Source organism: Myotis yumanensis, unplaced genomic scaffold (assembly GCF_028538775.1).
Source record: "Myotis yumanensis isolate MYYU_CA2020_CCGP unplaced genomic scaffold, mMyoYum1.0.hap1 SCAF_40, whole genome shotgun sequence".
Lineage (NCBI taxonomy): Eukaryota > Metazoa > Chordata > Mammalia > Chiroptera > Vespertilionidae > Myotis > Myotis yumanensis.
The window spans coordinates 17,685-36,707 of NW_027223791.1; the positions used below are offsets into that span (position 1 = coordinate 17,685).

The following is a 19,023-nucleotide window of genomic DNA, read 5'->3' on the forward strand; positions in this document are numbered from 1 at the left end:
CAGCGAGGAGCCCAAAGTCGGCAGGGAGCACTGGGACCGCCAGGAGCACAGGACCGGCTGGGAACACACGACCCCCGGCAGCACAGGACCAGGGCCTATGGGGAGCACAGAGCCGGCTGGGAACACAGGACCAGCGGGGAGCCCAGGGCCTGCGGGGAGCACGGAGCCGTCTGGGAACACAGCGCCTGTGGGGAACACAGGGCCTGTGGGGAACCCAGGGCCTGCGGGGAGCACAGAGTCGGCTGGGAACACAGGACCAGCCGGTAGCACAGGACCAGGGCCTATGGGGAGCACAGAGCTGGCTCGAACAAAGGAGACAATGGCAGCAAAGGACTGGCAGGGTACACAGGGCCAGCGGGCAGCCCAGGGCATGCGGGGAACACTGGCTCCTCAGGGCGCACAGTAATGGGGGACAGCACAGGGCTGGCAGGGAGCCAATGGTCCTCCTGTGACACAGGGCCTGCAGGCGAGGGCACAGGCACGGGCTGAGGGGTGCAGGCTGCCAGTTCCTGGGGCGCAGCCTGGGCTCCCTGGCCTTGCTGCCTGCGTAGTCGCTGCAACCTTTGCTCTTTGGCCCTGAGGTTCTTGAGCCACACCCTCATTTGGTCCTCCTGCAGGTTCAGCCTAGCTGCCAGGGTCTCGCGTTCATCATAGGTCCTGTAGGGTTTCCCCTTAAAGAATTCCTCCAGGACCCGCAGATATTGTGCGCTGAACACCTCGGGAGGCCGCCGCCGCCGCCCCCACAGCCGCGTCCTCATCCTAGGAGGGCCAGGGGACAACCGGGAGCCGGTGTGAAACACGGGATCTGGCATCCTGGAGGCTCCTGGGCCCTCTTCGCTTGAGGCTCTTGCCAACACCCCTGCGAGTGCCGCCTTAAATAGCTGGTAGGCACTCGACACCCAGCGTTCCCTACCAATTGGGCTGGAGGCAGCGCTGCTCTCAGGCCCTGCCCCTTGTGCAGGTGTGTGTGTGCGTGCGTGCGTGGGTAATTTTTCGCTAGCTAGTGCTTAGGGGTGGGTTGGGGAGGGGCTGGGGTGGCCGGGGCCCTCGGGGAGGTGCAATCATTGATTAGTCCTTTGACCCAGCAGCTGTCCGCGCCTGTCCTAAGGCCTGGATGACATAGTTGGCCAGATAGCCATGGCCCTGCACTCAAGAGGACGCGGGAGTGTGCTGTTCCCGAGGGGGCTTTCATTGGAATCCACGTGAGAGATGATGACCTGCGTGATGGAATGCCAAGGGAAACCACACTGTGAGATCTCCTTGCTAGATTCAGCTCACCATCTGAACTGGCTCTTCCCGAGTCACGGTGTCTTCTCCCCGAACTGGACATGATTTCTGTTTCCTGGGAGCACGTTGGTCTCCACGACGGTTGACGGCCCTGACATCCACAAGGGATAACCCAACTGATTCCTTGGTTTGTAAATTGGGACTGGAGGCCCCATGCTCCATGATGTCTAAAAGAAAAACAGGGTTTGTAACAAACCAAAAAAAAAGTGTCTAGAACTCTGTCTCCTGGCCCACCTTAGCAGAATCACAGAATGATGTCCCACTGAGATTTTTCCGTGAGAGCCCTTCATATACCCAAATGAACTTGCCTGAGCAGGATCGTGTCATGCAGAGGCACCTATCACTGGAAGCAGAAGATCTTGGCTGTGTTTTTAGCAGATCGTGTTGAAGAAAACATAGACGGAGGGAGCTGCCACGTTTCAAAGCAGCCATTGGGGAAAGGACTGTGTGAACCTGAATGTATGTGTTCAAAACTGCATAGGGAAAACTAACACACCAACACTTTGCTTCTTTCGCAACAGATTTTCTTGTTCAAATATGGGCAAGCATTGCTGTCCTGAAAGATGAATTTCTTACAAAATTCTACATTCAAAGTTGCCAGATCACCCTAGCTTCCCACAATGGATGTCACAGTTCTATAAACAACTTTCATTTCCACAGACATTTCATTACTTGCTGAGCTGTGTGTTGAATGGCTCTTTACACACACACACAAACACACACACACACACACACACACACACACACACACCACAGCACACATGCCCTCATATTTTCTAATAAATGGAACTAAACATGTGTGTTTCCACTTGGGATTGCTGTATCCTTGGTGTGGGATATTTTATGTTAAGTAAGAAATAATTGATCAGCAAATGCCTCAACTTTGAGACACAGTGGTTTGTACACTGTGAATGGTCATGGACATGACCAGTGTTGTTTGATGAATAAAAGGTTTCACCTGATTTTACCCTGCATCATTTCACTGGAATGAATAATGTTTAAAGCAGCGTTGGTCTCCCATGATTCCCTCTCCTTTGTTGAGTTCCGTCATAACAAACAAACGAAAATCTTAAAAATAACCCTCCTTATAAAAACCTACTTTAAAAAAAATAAACAAAAAAAAAAAAAAATAAAACCCTTAGACATGACATCAATCCAGCCTTTCAATGAACAGAAGCTTAGGCCAGCCAAGTGGCCTGGCATGGACTTGGTCTCTAGGTATGGGATTGACCAGCCATCCAGAGAGAGAGCTGGGTGGGGCGTGTGTCCACCAGATGACCCAGCTCAGGCTGGGCCGTCCCGCCCTGCGCTGGTCGAGAAGCGCCAATGCAAGACGCCCTCCTGCAGCCAGAGCCCTGTGCCTGGACTTGACCTGAGCGGGGAAGGACAAGCAAGGGGCTCACTAATATACAAACCATACACATTTTAGACACATGAACTTCAGCCTCTGCCTCCCATGACTTCCAAGGTAGGCTTCATTCGGTGTGTCTGTGTCTCTGGTCTACCCCAGTCCACCACCCACCCACACCCACACCCCTCATTCTCCCAGCCCATTCCCTTCGAGGAATGAATGCCAGGCGCAGCCATGTTCAGCATAACCTTTCCTTTCGGTCCTTTGGGTGAATGCCACTTGAAGTGGTGTGCCCTGCGGAGCCTAGCTTGGTGCTTGTGCGCCCCCACCTGAAACTTGACTCCCAACAGGTGACGCTTTCACTCCTGGGGGCGGCTGATTGGTGGAGCGGACAGAAGGCTGGTTTGGCTCCATCCACCACGCTCTGGAGCTATAAAAGAAAGCAGGGTCTACTCTGCCCAGCTTCTCAGCCCTAGGTTTGTTGTCTTGGTCATCAACCATGTTCGCTGGCGTGGTGCCGGGCTTGGAATGCGAGTGCCTAGCGGGCCACTTTTGGTAAGCAGAACTGGCGCTTCGGGGTCAACCCAACGCCTGCTGAAGGCGCCCCTTGCCGACGCTCATCAGACCCCAGAAAAGGTGTTGGTTGATAGCGACAGCAGGACGGGGGTCATGGAAGTCAGAATCCGCTAAGGAGTGTGTAACAACTCACCTGCGGAATCAACTAGCCCTGAAAACGCATGGCGCGGTGCCGCGGGCCCATACCCGGCTGTAGTTCTTCCAAGGAGAACTTGGAAGGCCAAAGTGGAGAAGGCTTCCATGAGAACAGCAGTTGAACCTGGGTCAGTCGGTCCCGAGAGATGGGCGAGCGCCATTCCCAGGGGACCGGCAATGGCCTCCGTTGCCCTCAGCTGATCTGAAGGGAGTCGGGTTCAGATTCCCGAATCCAGAGTGGCAGAGAGGGGAACCGCTAGGCGTCCAGTGGGGTAACGCCACCGACCCGGGAGAAGCCTGCTGAGGCCCCAGGGAGAGTTCTTTTTTTTTTTTTGTGAAGGGCACGGAGCCAAGGAATGGGTTCACCCCGAGAGATGGTCCGGTGCCTTGGAAAGCATTGCGGTTCCGGCGACGTCTGGTGAGCGCCCGCTGGCCCTTGGACAAAGAAACCCAGGCCCAGGGAGAGTGTGTGAATCTCGCGCCGGACCATACCCATATCCTCCGGGGGTGGGGTGGTGTGGGGAGGGGTGAGATGGAGGTTTGAGGAGGCGCTGCATGGTGGAGGCTAGGCCTTGATGGCACAGCGTGCCCCCGGGAAACAGGAGGGGTCTCCCGCGAGGCCCTAGGGCAAGGACACTGGAGTGGGGGGCGTGGGGAGAGTGGGAGGACTGGGTGCGTGGCTGGGGGTGGGGGGGAGAGTCGCCCAGATGGCCGAAGAGCCTGTCCCACCCTCTGCTGGTTGAGAAGCGCCAATGTAAGGCACCCTCTTCAGCCAGAGCCAGGTGCCTCAAATTGACCAGAGAAGGGAAGGACAAGCAGGGGCCACGCTGGCTGAATGAAGGCAGGGCCTGAAGGGTTAACACACACAGAAGCGCCCAGGAGCTCAGGGACGCACACACATACACTCAAACACCACCAACAACACAAAGGTATTAATCCACCTCTGTATAGTAAAAAGTGTACTTGTATAATGTTTTGGACTTGGATTTTGTGCTATCCAAACAGGGAAGTTAAAATGCCGGATTTGTGGAGGGGGCAAGAGGATAAAAGAGAGGGATTGACATTTGCCCTTTCAAAATGGCGGCTGCCGAGCTAACTGATTTTGCTCATTGGACAGAGCATCGGCCTTCGGACTAAAGGGTCCCAGGCTCGATTCGGGTCAAGGGCATATACCTTGGTTGTAGGCACATCCCCACTAGGAGGTGTGCAGGAGGCAGCTGATTGAGGTTTATCTATCATTGAGTTTTCTAATTCTCTATCCCTCTCCCTTCCACTCTGATAAAAAATCAATGAAATATATTTAAAAAACAAAATGGCAGGAAGTATGCCAGGGTCACCCACATCACAGGACATTGCATGAACACAGAAGAGAAGCTAGCCCTAAGCAAGATCATGAGGAGAAAGACACGCCTTGTGGGACGGCATCGCCGTTTTTTCTAGGTGGAAGAGGTGATAATACATACTTAGACAGGCTCCGGTGGGCACAGGATGTGCCAAAGGAAACAAAGCAACGGAAAATCTCCTAGGGTTGCCTCACTCGGCACATTTCTTGTTAGCGGGACCTTGTTCTCCTGTGTGTGTGTGGGGGGGGGGGGGGACGACACAGGGGGTGGAGGGGGTTGGAGGCGGGAGGGATAGGTGTGTGGGTGTGGGTGTGAGTGTTGGAGTTTGTGTGTGTGCGCGAGCGTGTGCGTCTGTGCGTGTACATCCGCAGTCACGCACGCACACTCCTTGCTTTGAACGGTCCGTCGCCATCCATGAACACCCTTCAGCCCCTGCCTTCTCAGAGACAACGCCCCCTGCACGTCCTTCCCGCCTCGAGTCTAGCCAGAAATGGGGAAGTCCAGTCACCTGTCTGTTCTTGCCCCACAGGAGGTTGCAGGAGGGGGGCTTACATTGACGCTTCTCTACCAGCAGAGGGCTGGACGGGCTCTTCGGCCCCTGCCCCAGTCCACCCAAATTCTGTAATCCACAGCTAAAGATGACATCCTGGCCTGTCCATCTGATCGACACCCCGCCCACGCCCAACCCCCCCAGCCCTCACCCCCCGCCCTCCCCCACCCCGCTCACTCAGTGGATGGATGGTCAGGCCCACTCCCAGAGACCAAGTACAGGCCTGGCCACCTGGGCTTGCCAAAGCCTCAGAAATTGGAAAGGCGGGATCAACCTTTTTTTTCTGAAGAGGGTATTTTGTTGTTGTTTTATCGGAGGGAACGAGTTATTTTGTTTGTTTGTTTGTTTGTCTGTCTGTTTTTCCCACACCTTTTCGGGTGATTATGGCCAAGGTGAAAACAGCAACTGGTAAAATGAATCCTGAAAATGACTCGGTACAAAACAGGTCTTTTTCAGAGTTATTGAATAAAATAAAAGTTAATGAAAAATCTTTCTAGGAGTTTTCAATCCTATTTCCAAATAGAAGAAACAACTCCATCATTGGCCCCTGGTCCCTGGCCATCCTCGCTTACACTGACTTGCTGGTGCTTTAGCTTGTGTCCATCATTGCATCGTCATCGTCCAGCAGGGCGTCCATCTCATTGGCGTCCTTCTGGCCGTCCAAGTCCTCGGTGTCCCTCATCTCGCTATCAGTGTCCAGGTGGGAGTCGAACTCCTCGGTGTCCCTCATGGAGCTGTAAGTGTCCTTCTGGGCATCCAATTTTTTGGTGTCCCTCATCACATTGTAAGCGCCCAGATGGGTGTTCATCCTTTTGGTGTCCCTCATCGAGTTGTAAGCGCCCTTATGGGTGTCCAACTGCTGGGTGCCCCTCATCCCTCTGTAAGCGTCCTGCTTGGCGACCAACTGCTTGGGGCCCATCATGGAGTTGTAAGCGTCCAGCTGGGCGTCCAACTCCCCCACCCAGGTTTGTTGATTTGAATGGCGGCCCATGCGACTGCCTGGACACCGGTTGCCTCCGTGGGCACGGCCCTGAGTGCCACCGCTGCTGAAGCCTCCAGATCCTCGGTCTGTATTCACCCAGCGTCTGTTGACACTGGGTACTGTCCTGGGCTGCGTGTTTATCTGCGAGGTGAGGATCTGGATGTGGAGGGCATGGCCATGCAAAGGGATGCCGTTGTACTGTTTTCTGGCTGCCAGGGCGTCTGCCTTCTGCTCAAAGTGCACATGGGCTGTTCCCAGGCTGAGGCCACAGCGGTCGTAATGGGCAGCGGCCTTCTTCAGAGGCCCGAACTCCGCAAACAGCTGCTGGATGTCCGCGTCAGACACTCTGAAGTCCAGGTTGGACAACAGCAGCTTCCCCCCGGTCATCAGGCTGGCGCCCCTGCCGAAGGCCCTGGGGAAGCGGTCATGTTGCCATTCGTCAGGAAGCTGTCTCAGCTTGTTATAGGGCGCCGGCTGGTTCCTGCCTCGGCCAAGGGCCCCCCTGTTCCGGAACTGCCAGCTCTCGGGGGCAGCAGCCTGCGCTTCGCCACCATGGCGGCCTTTCTTAGAGCCGGCCCTGCCTCGGTCCCAGCCTCGGTTCCCGCACCCGCCCAGGCCCCCGCAGCAGTGATTTACTGTGCTCGTTTTGTTAGATTGTTACATAAAGAAAAAACTCTACATTTTTCCACAGTTCTTTGCTATCATCGAGTTTTCTCTGACATAGTATTCACTCACAGTGGCAAGCTGTACTGAAAAGGAAGCGCGTTGATATGGGAGGTTTCTTTGCTCTGTGTTAGAGACTGTGACTAGGTGGCACAGTGATAGAGCCACATACGAAAAGGATTGTGGAAACCACCCAGGATTCCTGACTATACTGCGGGCAACTGGATTTGATCAGGGAAATCAAGCTGATCAACTAGACTATGAAACTTTCCGACATGTGGTACATAAATGGCACTACAATCTAACCAAGGCATCGGTACATTGCCTTGAAACAGGTGAATATATTCACATAAGGAATATCTTGATTGTGCTAACAAAAATACTTCCTTGCTACCCAAAAGTTTTAAATCTGGGTCAGTCTTTGGAAAAAAGAGTGCATAAAATCTGCAAAGAAGAAAAAGGGAAAAGGCGTTGTCTACATGCATTAGCTACCGGCTACTCTGGGCAGTTGAAATGTAGGAAGTTATACATGATACCTGAAAATGAGTTTCATTGCACGGACCCCACTCCGAATAACGCAGTACACAATGGTCCTGTTGGCGGGTCTTCTTCATCTTCTAGAGGAAGTGCATCTAAATCTCATGAAAGCAGTGCTGATGAGAATGATAAATCAATGGAGACGACTCCTTCACCACTAATCAAGAGTAAGGAGAGAGAAACAGGCAGAAAGGATTGGACACATCAAGGGAAAGAAGATCAAGAGAAAGAGAGAAAAATTATGAAAAGGACAGAAAAGGTCAGAAACAGCATCACTCAAACAATGACCAGGAAGTGCTACCAGACCTAAGGAAGAGGCGAAGGAAAGGAGAAAACGGTACGATGGCGGTTTAAAAACACAAAACTGAAAATCCATGTGATAATCCTTCTCCAAATGAGAAAAACAAGGAGGGGGGGTGTTGGGGAGGAGGAGTCAAAATTCTTCAGGCAATGAAAAAGGCAGCGATTCATTTAAATCTGAAAAGATGGATTAAAATCTCCCCCAGTGGCAAAAAAGGGTATATACAGACCCCTAAGTTGAAGGTCCCCTGGAGGAGGATTCCAAAGCTCCATGCATCACTCTTGGAACAGTATCTCCCATTCTTAAGAGCGTCGGGTGTTGCCCATTTCAGGGGAATCTGCTTGAAGTCAGAAGATGACTGCAACCCACCATCCTCTAGAGAAGTCATTTCAAAGTCGCCAGTTTTCAGGATATTCTTTTCACCTCTAGTCAGTTCCTTGCCGCATGGTTCTTGTGTATACAATTTTCATTTGAAATGCGACACCCGGAGGCAGCATCTGATGAAAATGGCATCCCTTTTTTTCTCAGAAAAGAGAGAAAACTGCCTCCGGGGACTAGTTCCTTCATGATCTGAATAGACTGCGTTGATGTGCAAACTCCTAAACCTTGGACGATATTGGGATGACTGATTGTATTCCATGAGGATTTTGGCTTCTTGTAAAAAAAAAAATTAACTTTAGTCCCTACTGGGAGCCTATCCACTTTGGCTGCTTGACGCAGTCACAGCATGGAAGAAACATCTGCACAGCTTACGTTTTTCAAGGGACCTGGTGTGTAGGACATATGTCCGCTCCCCCTCTTAAGCGCTATGTGTTTTAACCAGGACCATCTCCCCGAGAAACGGACATTTCCCCAGCTTAGGGGTTAACAGGACGACAGAAGGAAATCAATCAGTCAATCCCCCTATTGTTATAGAAATACCATGTACTACTTATGAAAAACTTGGACAAAGGCTGTTGGCAATAAATGTGGGACTTGTTGGGCCCACATCCTCAGGGGTCTGCCCACCAGAGAAAGCACCAGAACATATGCCCCTGGAGACCCACTGACACAGGAAAGTCCCAGGGAAGGCAAGCAGCAAGGCTGGGAGGGCATGACCTTGACTGGGCAGGATAAACTCCTTCAGTCCCTTCAGTCACTTCTTTGTAGCTTATCAGTAGAGCAGTAGACAAGTGACCTTGGAATAGCCCTTATCATGGGACACAAGAGGTTAACCTAGACAAGATCAAAATCAACAGAACTAGATAGAGACTAGAGACAGGATGATGGACATGAAACTAGGAACATTGGAAGCTTTCCTGAAACATACCATGACGTAATGGAACAATAAAAAGAGAACCCAACCATGATGGTCAACTGAATGCTGCCTCTGTGTCATTCATTCTTCGCCAACTCCGTCCACACCTCCATGGGAACCCCTGGACTTGCTGGAGCTGGACCCCAGCAACTTCCTGGGAAAGATCATTTGTACATGTGGTAACAGCCATAGCAGCTTGATCCTTTCATATGCCCTTAAATATGTCACCAGATTTTCCCTTTCTCAGTCATCCTCCTGTTGTCACATCTTCATGATTGAGAACACATTTCTTATTCCAGTTATGGATATACTGACCATGATAAATCCTACCCGTAACCCTCATTCTCACCCTCACCCTCACCCTCACCGTCACACTCAGCCTAAACACTCACCCTCGCCGTCACCTTAACACCCTAAACCTAAACTTAACAACCCCATCCCTAACCCTAACAACCCTAACACTCACTCTAACCCTAACCCAAACCTGACCCTGACCCTGACAATAAACCTAACACTAACCCTGAAACTGACACTTACCATGACACTTACGCTGACCCTGGATCTATACCTGACCCTGACCCTGACTCTGACCCTGATCCTGATCCCCACACTAACCCTGACACTGACCCTAAACCTAACCCTGATGGTGACCCTAAGCTGACCCTGACAATAAACCTAACACTAACCCTGACCCTGACCCTGACTCTAAACCTGACCTGACCCTGACACTCACTTTTACCATGACCCTGACCCTAGATCTGATCTCCTTGAGTCCAACACCTAGGTTTTCCAGGAAGACCCCGAGGGCGGACTGGAAGTTGAAGGGGAACTGGAACTATTTTTCTTGGGGGGTGGGGTGTGACTGAGGACCGACCGAGTGGACATACCCAGAATACCTTTTGTGGACCAGGGCCCTTGAAACCCCAGGGACTCTGAAAGCCTAAATGAGGTGAGTACTCCAGAGACAACAAGGGCGGATTCATTTTCTCTTTTTTTTTTTGTTTTTGGAATTGAATGTGTTGGGGGAGACATCCGTTAATAAAACTAAATGTAATGCAAAAGGATAAAATGGAAGGTGTCAATACATAAGAAGCTTTGTTTTGTGGATAAAACGGGTCCACATGCTAACCTGACCCACTCCCGGAAAGCCAGGCCTGGCCTTGCAAACTCAGACAACTAACGTGATCAACCAGGATGTTCTGAAATTAAAGACTTTTTAAAGTACAAAGCAGGGTATAGTGAGTGGGTAGTCACGCCCTAGGCTGGGTGTCTTCCCTGAGGGAGATCATCTTTGAACTTACTGGTATCTGAGACTATTGTTTTTCTATGCCTCTAGGATCACATGACTTTGGACTCATGAATGCCATAGTAACAAGTCACTTTCCTTTTTCCAATGCCCTCAGGGCACAGCCCAAGGTCCCAGGGTAGAGACCACAAATTCCCTCATTCCTAGTGTTGTATATATATATATATATTTTTTTTTAAAAAAAAAAAAGTAAGGGACACATGAATAAACAAGTGGAAAATCAATTTTCTCCCTCTCTCTCTCCCTCTCCCTCTCCCTCTCCCTCTCCCTTCCTCTTTCTTTGTAAACAGCAACAGCAAAATGGCCCTAACAGGTTTGGCTCAGTGCTTAGAGTGTCAGCCTGTGGACCGCGAAGCCTCCCGGGTTCGATTCGGGTCAAGGGCACATGCCTGGGTTGCGGGCTAGATCCCCAGTGTGGGTCTGCAGGATGCAGCTGACCGGTGATTCTCTCTGATCGTGGATGTTCTATCGCTCTCTCCCTCTCCCTTCCTCTCTGAAATCAATAAAGATATATTTTAAAACACACACAGACACACACACACACACACACACACCAAAAACACAAAGGGATTGATCCATCTCCGTATAGTAAAAAGTGTACTTGTACAATGTTTTGGACTTGCATTTTGTCCTATCCAAATGGGGAAGTTAACATGCCGGATTTGGGGTGGCAGGGAGAGTATAAAAGAGAGGGATTGACCTTTGCCATTTCAAAATGGCAGCTGCCGCCCTAACTGGTTAGGCTCCGTGGACAGAGCACCATCCTGCGGACTAAAGGGTCCCAGGTTCGATTCCGGTCAAGGGCATATACCTTGGTTGTGTGCACATCCCCAGTAGGAGGTGTGTGCGAGGCAGCTGATTGAGGTTTCTCTATCTCTGAGGTTTCTAATTTTCTATCCCTCTCCCTTCCACCCTGTTAAAAAATCAATCAATAATATTTAAGAAACAAAATGGTGGCTGCCAAGTTACTGGAGCCAAAAGAGCAGGAAGTATGCCACGGTCACCCACATCACGGGACAGTGCATGAATACTAAGGTAGAGATCCACCTCATGCACCAAATCCACCTTTCCAGATGGTGACATCGTCCGCAACTTCAACGAACTCTCCAGCGTGGTCCAATTGATTGACGAGCAGATGATCTGGGATCAGCAGCAGCAGCAGCAGCAAGAACACGGGACTGAGGAGAGCCAAAGCCATGGCTGGCAGGGCCCTGCCCAGCCCAGCGTCAAGGAGTCCAGGACTGCAGCTTCAGAGGAGTAGCCTGTTCCATTTGTTCTGCGTGTAGGCGTGGGCTCAAGAAATCAGTTAAAAAAAAAAAAAAACCTCCTTAAAAATGACATTGATACAGCAGCGCAGGGGAGTGGGCCTTCTGTGTGCCACATTTCCCGCGCCCGAACCTGCAGCATGTGTTTCTATAGCGTGGAAACTATTACTGTTAACTTACCTACCTTTGTCTTCACCAGGTGCCGCCCTGGAGTCTCCATCCTGTTCAATGAGAACCACTTTGTGTTCATCTGGCTGGAGGCAAAATACTTCATCCTGTTTGGCAGAGTCCAGAACACCTTCCAGAATGTGGAGGCACCATCCCTACAGGCCTTCCTGGAGATGCTCTTGAACAAACAGTCCGGACCTCCAGGGAGGAGCAGCTTGCATGCACTTTGAAGATTTGACCTTCTAACCTGGTTTTTTTTTTTAAAAAAAAAAAACAAACTCCTTAGAAATGACATTGATAAAATAGCGCTAGGGAGTGGGGCCCTTCTCTATGCCACATTTCCCGTGCCCCACAGCTGGGCGGGGATTCTGCGCTGTGCTCTTCCCAGTTCACTCACTGTTACTGAGGGAATCCTGGTTAGTTTTTTTTCCTCCGCTAATATGCTTAAATTCATCGTGTCGCCAGGTCTGATCTGAGGTGATGTCTAGGAAGGGGTGCACGCACACACACCATGGAGAGAGCGTCTTCCCCAGACGAGGCCGGTGAGAGGAACCCTTACCTGCACACATGGGGGACACCATGCACGATATGTCCCGCCTCTCCCTCTCTGCCTGCCTTACCCTGAGGACTGGGCGAGGCGAGGAGGGGGTCTTACAGACAGGAGCTCAAGCTGGCAGGAGAAGGGGTGGCCTTTTGCCAGTAGAGGGGGTGTGAGTTTGGTGGTGGTCTCTGGGTAGGGGGAGTGGATGCATGGGCCATGATGATGCCGTAGCCCCACAAAGCACACGAACCCACCCCAGACACACTCACACACACACACACACACACACAATGGGCCCGTCAACGCGTGATGCAGCGCAGCCACAGCCCAGGTTGTGGAGCGCTCGGTTGGGGAGGACACTGTGGAGTCCCGAGTGGCACCACCGGGGCACGTGTCCCCGTGGCGCAACCCCGCCCATGACTCGGCCTTGGCTCGAGCCACAACCCAGGCAGAGCCGGAGTGGGGAAGGGGACACTGTCACCACAATGGGCCCCACAACCACAACTCTCTCTTCCCGTTGGCCACGTGCAGCTCCAGGAAGCTCCTGAGAGAGAAAACCATCGCTTCAGGGCCTCTCCCTTCTCTCACGGGGGGCACAGACACCATCGTCTACACTTCCGGGGATGCAGGGCCCAAGGAACAGCCCTTCGAGGAAACCCCAGCAGTGCAAGACAACCCGGGACGCGTTTGATCGGCAAGCGATGCTCACACAGGCATAGCCCGGGTAGGAACCCTGGCCCGCAAGTGCGTTTGAAGTGTCGATGATCAATGTGTCCTGCAATTCACATTAATTCTCGCATCTAGCTGCGTTCTTCATCGATGCACGTCCCAAGTGATCCACCACTAAGAGTCTTAACGTTTTGGTTTTTGGTTTTCGCTCCCTGGCATGGCTCCCCCCCCCCCCCCCCCCCGCCGCCCATCCCACTGGTGGGGGGCGGGCGCGCCTCAGGCAGCCGTCTAAGAATGAGACAAACAAGATCAGACTCTGTAGGTAGGGAAGGAATGACCATGGGGTGGTCCGAAGCAACGGCCCCCAAGGGGACCGGGAGTAGGGGAGGGAAAAGGGGGGGAAAGGGCACAGGGACCTTTCCCCTGACCCTCCCCATGGGCCGAAAGCCCCTGACCCAAGGCGGACGGGCGACCCCCAGGGGTCTTTAAACCTCCGCACCTGGACGCGTTAGGTACCTGGAAAGGGGGGAGCGAACGGGGTGGGGAACCAAGTTCCAACGTGCGCCTCCACCCCGGATGCCTCGACCCCTCAACCCAACGGTTTCCGCAACCTGCACACAGGTGGGTACAGAGCCCAGACGGGGCCTGCCCATGACTTGGCCGCCCGCTGACCTGGCAACATGCATCATCCCCCCCAACGCCCCTTCAGCACCGACCAACCACCGTCGTTTCCACCACCTGGCTGACGCCAACCCGGGAAACCCCACGCGACACATGTCAACACGCGTCCCGGGGTCGAACCACCCTTCTCTCCCTCCACCACAGCGTCCTGTCCCCACAACCCCAGCCCAGGCCCCTCACCATCTTGGGGTGAGGGGCTGCGACAGGAAGTGGGGTGCAGGCTGGGGCACTGGGCGCGGCCTGTGGGGCGGGGGGAGGCAGGACACCCTAAACGCGCGTGCGCACACCAGACCGCACTGCGGGTGGTGGATGGCGGACGAGAGACACGGGGCAGATGGTTGTGCTCCTGACGGGAAAGACAGGATGACCCGCGCCCAGGGCAGGCGGCTGGAAGGGGCCACCGCGGCCCCGTTCCCGAGATGAGCCTGGGGGGGAACGCCCACAATGTGTGCCCTTGTCTTCTTGCGGCTGGGGGTGAGGGTGAAAATGAACCACAAGGTGGCAGGCATGGGCAACGGGGGCACCCCAAGGCCCCCTCCGAGTCCCTGCTCGCTCCTTCTCTCCAGACCTGTGGGAGCCAGGCAGCACCTGGCGCCGCCCTGAACCGGCCCGGGCCTCAAAAACCACAGGGGTTAAGCCAGAGGACAGCGACCCAACTGACCGAACACGTAAGGACTTAGGCTCAGTCGCCCCTTTCTCCGTTAATGATCCTTCCACAGGTTCACCTATGGAAACCTTGTTACGACTTTTACTTCCTCTAGAGAGTCAGGTTCCACCGCCTTCTCAGCACTCCACCAGGGCCGTGGGCCAACCCCGGCCGGGCCCATCCTAGGGCCTCACTAAACCATCCAATCGGTAGTGGCAACGGGCGGTGTGTACAAAGGGCAGGGACTTGATCAACGCAAGTTTATGACCCGCACTTACTGGGAATTCCTCGTTCATGGGGAATAATTGCAATCCCCGTTCCCCATCACAAATGGGGTTCAACAGGTTACCCGCGCCTGCCAGCATAGGGTAGGCACACACTGAGCCAGTCAGTGTAGAGCCGTGCAGCCGGGACATCTAAGGGCATCACAAACCGGTTATTGCTCAATCTCGGGTGGCTGAACGCCACTTGTCCCTCTAAGAAGTTGGGGGATGCTGACCGCTCGGGGGTCGCATAACTAGTTAGCATGCCAGAGTCTCGTTCGTTATCAGAATTAACCAGACAAATCGCTCCATCAACTAAGAACGACCATGCACCACCACCCACGGAATCGAGAAAGAGCTCTCAATCTGTTAATCCTGTCTGATTCCGGGCTGGGTGAGTTTCCCGTGTTGAGTCAAATTAAGCCGCAGGCTCCACTCCTGGTGGTGCCCTTCCGTCAATTCCTTTAAGTTTCAGCTTTGCAACCATACACCCCCCAGAACCCAAAGACTTTGGTTTCCCGGAAGCTGTCCGGAGGGTCATGGGAATAACGCCGCCACATCGCCAGTCGGCATCATTTATGGTCGGAACTACGACGGTATCTGATCATGTTCAACCTCTGACTTTAGTTCTTGATTAATGAAAACATTCTTGGCAAATGCTTTCGCTCTGGTCCATCTTTCACCAGTCCAATTTCACCTCCAGTGGCACAATACGAATGCCCCCGGCCGTCCCTCTTAATCATGGCCTCAGTTCCGAAAACCAACAAAATAGAACCGCGGTCCTATTCCATTATTCCTAGCTGCGGTATCCAGGCGGCTCGGGCCTGCTTTGAACACTCTAATTTTTTCCAAGTAAAAGCTTCAGGCCCCCCCCAGGACACTCAGCTAAGAGCATCCAGGGGGCTCCGAGAGGCAAAGGGGCGGGGACTGGCAGTGGCTCGCCTCGCGAAAGACCGCCCACCCCGCTCGCTCCCAAGATCCAACTACGAGATTTTAAACTGCAGCAACTTTAATATACGCTATTGGAGCTGGAATTACCGTGGCTGCTGGCACCAGACTTGCCCTCCATTGGATCCTCGTTAAAGGATTTAAAGTGGACTCATTCCAATTACAGGGCCTTGAAAGACTCCTGTATTGTTATTTTTCGTCACTACCTCCCCGGGTCGGGAGTGGGTAATTTGCGTGCCTGCTGCCTTCCATGGATGTGGTACCTGTTTCTCAGGGTCCCTCGACGTTCAAATGGGTGGTCGCTGCCACAGAGGCGGGGGCGTGCGATCGGCCCAAGGTTATCTAGAGTCACCAAAGCCGTCCGCACCCACCCCCACGGCCCGAGAGGGACAGAGGGGAGGCTGTCCGGGTTGGTTTTGATCTGATAACTGCACGCACCTCCTCCCTCGAGGGGGGTCAGCACCCATCGGCATGTATTAGCTCTAGAATTACCACAGTTATCCACGTAGGAGAGGAGCGAGCGACCAAAGGAACCATCACTGATTTAATGAGCCATTCGCAGTTTCACTGTACCGGCGTGCGTACTTAGACATGCATGGCTTAATCTTTGAGACAAGCATATGGTCCTGGCAGGGTCAACCAGGTAGGAGAGCGCGGGGAGCCAGAGGCCGTGCCCCCGCGGTGCGTTCTCCAGGCGCGGGCGGACGTGCCGAGCACTGGAGGAAGCGAGCAATAGCGAGTGAGCGGGCGAGGGCTTGCAGAGCCTTGGGCAACAAGGTGAGCGGCGGGGCCCGCTCCACACTGCACCAAACCCAGCAAGGGGCGGACTGCTACCAGCGGCGGTGAGGTGGAAGCACCGCCCGCACCCGTGGATGAGGGCGCAGCACATGCGGCAGCGCCATGGAGGGGCACGGGTGTGGGGCATCCCCCCGGGGGGCCCAATGGCGGCCGAGAGTGATGCTGGATATGGCACCCAGGCAGACAGCCTGACAGCCGGGACACGCACACACAGACAAGGGACATCCCAGGCCAGAGCCTGGGGGCCCCTTCCAGGGTGACGCGTGGACGGAGATCACGATAGCTGGTCGTGACTCGGTCGGCACTCGGGCATGCCCTTCTGAACTGGGCCGCGCAGCGGGAGACAGACCCTCGCGCGCCCACGCAACGATAATGCCACAACAGCGGGAGGAGGCGGGCACAGAGCGGAGCGGCGGCCGGCCCAGGAGGCGACACACGACTGCAGGCATGGCCCCGTAAGGGCATCGGCTAGGCAGATGGGACCGACAGATGGACACGGAGATGAGGCTACCACCCCCGGGCAGCGAGGCGCGGGGGGGGGGGGGGGGGGAGGTGCAGCAGTGACTGCACGAGTGGGCTGAGCTGGACTCAGGGCCACCCGGCGAGGTGACTTGAGGACACGGTTCGCTTGGCGAGAAAGAACGGAAGGAGAAAAAGGACAAGGCCGGGAAATGAGTCAGTTCGCCGCACCGGGACAAATGTGGGTATCAACGACGAGGCCCCTCCAGGTCCACGGGACATCCCACAGAGACCCAGGAAATGCTGACTGGCTTCCACCGGAAACAAACTTCAACCAACCTCACAGGTGGTTCCAGGCCCCGCCGCCCACCGGCTACGGCCACCACCGCCTGTGATGCTCAGCCGAGAGGACCTAGAGTCCCCTCTTTCTCCCAGGCATGCACAGCAGAGGACAGACATCAAGGCAAGGCACCGGACCTGGACACCGGGTAAACAAACACGGGGATCCCACCACCACAGACACACAGGGCGGCCCCGTGTCGCCCGGGACAATCCTCCCAAGCACACAACTTCGAAGCCTCCTCCCGCCGCAGCCAAGGCCCACCCCAACGAGGAAAGGCCATACAAGCGACCCTCAGCAACCACAGGGGAACCACTGCGGCTTCTCTCTAGCCGCCAATCCGTTTATCTGCCTGGTCCGACCCAGACAGGGACTCGCATCAAGGCGTGCGAGCAGGAACGCTTGGGACGGGGAAGTCCTCCTCGGCCCCCCAACCGCTTTGACACGCAACTGGAGAGAATCTGCCCCGGTGCAGGGGATGCGCATGCAGCAACGCGCGCGTGCACGCTCACGTAACGCAGCACTTCCGCGACAGATGCCAGCCCCGCCCGGCAGGACCCTCCCCAGACTCGAAGGTTGAAGTTGCGGGCCAAGGTAAGGCACAGCGGCGTCGCCACTAGGCCCCTCGAAGCCTGTGCGAGAGGAGCACAAGAGCCCAAACACAGAGGCTGCTAACACAACGCGCTTCCAGATTAGGGGTGTCAGCTGGGTGGTCCGGTACCCCAGGGCACCCTCTCGGATCGCTAGAGAAGGCTTTCTCACTGAGGACGCGTTGTCCCCCAACCCCAGCAGAAACACCCCATCGGGCCGGGGGAGCCACGTGGAGACACTTCCGAGGGAACAGGGGGGAAGGGGGAAGACCCGACTGGGACAGGGCCAAGCACACGATGGACACACAACAAGCGCTCGCAAGAGGGGCCGTGGAGTGAGAGAGCGCAGCAGTAGCGAGTCCGTACTGCCTCTGGGCTTCGTCCTCTTGCCTCACTGGGGGCCTCATCCACAGTTAACTAAAAGAGAGCCCGTGGTGTTGCGTCGGGAACACTGGCATGTTGTAAGAGAGAAAAAAAACACACTACAGTAACGGAAGAACAGGCGGCAGGACAAAATTAACTCTCACGGTCAGCCAGCGGCCGGCACCGCTGACTCGGCCCCATCGCATTCGCCAGCGCAGCACACGTTGCAGGGCCCGGTCCCCCTTCCGGGAGGGGGACGGACGTGCCTTCCCCTTATCCAGCCAGACTCCCCCGGGACTCCCCTCCAGAGCACCGCCGACAGCAGCAGCCTGGCTGTGGGCTCGAGGGGAGCGGGAAAGCACACCACCAGCTCAGCCTCGGGCACCTGCAGGACATCCAGGAGAGCTCCAGGGGCACCCACCAAGGGCCAAGGTGAAACAGCGACAACACGCCCAACGGGGAGGCGCATGCGGAGTGATGATGGACAGCCCCTCCCCGCTGCGGGGAGGGGCGCCTGCGGCAACGCAGGCCGGGAAAGGCGAGCGGAGGGTGTCCACTGCGTAAGAGAGACCACCAGCGTGACACCAAGGTCGGGCGGGTTCCTTACCCCTTCCCTTCCACGCACCGCCGACTATCAGGGAGGAGAGGAGAGGGGCCAGCGGGTAGAGCGAGAAGAGCAGTCCCATTCGCCAAGGAATGTCTGTCTCTTGGCTGGCGCAGCTTAGGCCCACCCGGGAGAGCGCTACGTCACCATATCAATCGATCTGCTACAAAAACGGGGCGGGGAGCGAGGCGGCCCCCCAGCGAGCATAAGGGAAACAGGGCGGAGAAAACCGTCCAGAAAACGAGACTGCACTTCAGCTTCGCCATGTAAAGCCCTCCATTCTCTTACCACGCGGAGGGGGAGAGCACAGTCCTCGGGGACAGGGTCTGAGACGTACAGCAGCAGCCAGTGCTCGCAGGC

At 54.8% G+C, this 19,023-nt stretch overlaps 1 non-coding gene across 1 annotated transcript; it reads right to left on the reverse strand.

Annotated features, from left to right (window-relative positions):
- Nucleotides 1-13,001: 13,001 nt before the first annotated feature.
- Nucleotides 13,002-13,154, reverse strand: LOC139000894 (5.8S ribosomal RNA). Its single transcript, XR_011469736.1, has one exon. It is a non-coding gene; the product is annotated as a 5.8S ribosomal RNA (ribosomal RNA).
- Between the last annotated feature and the right edge of the window lie 5,869 nt (nt 13,155-19,023).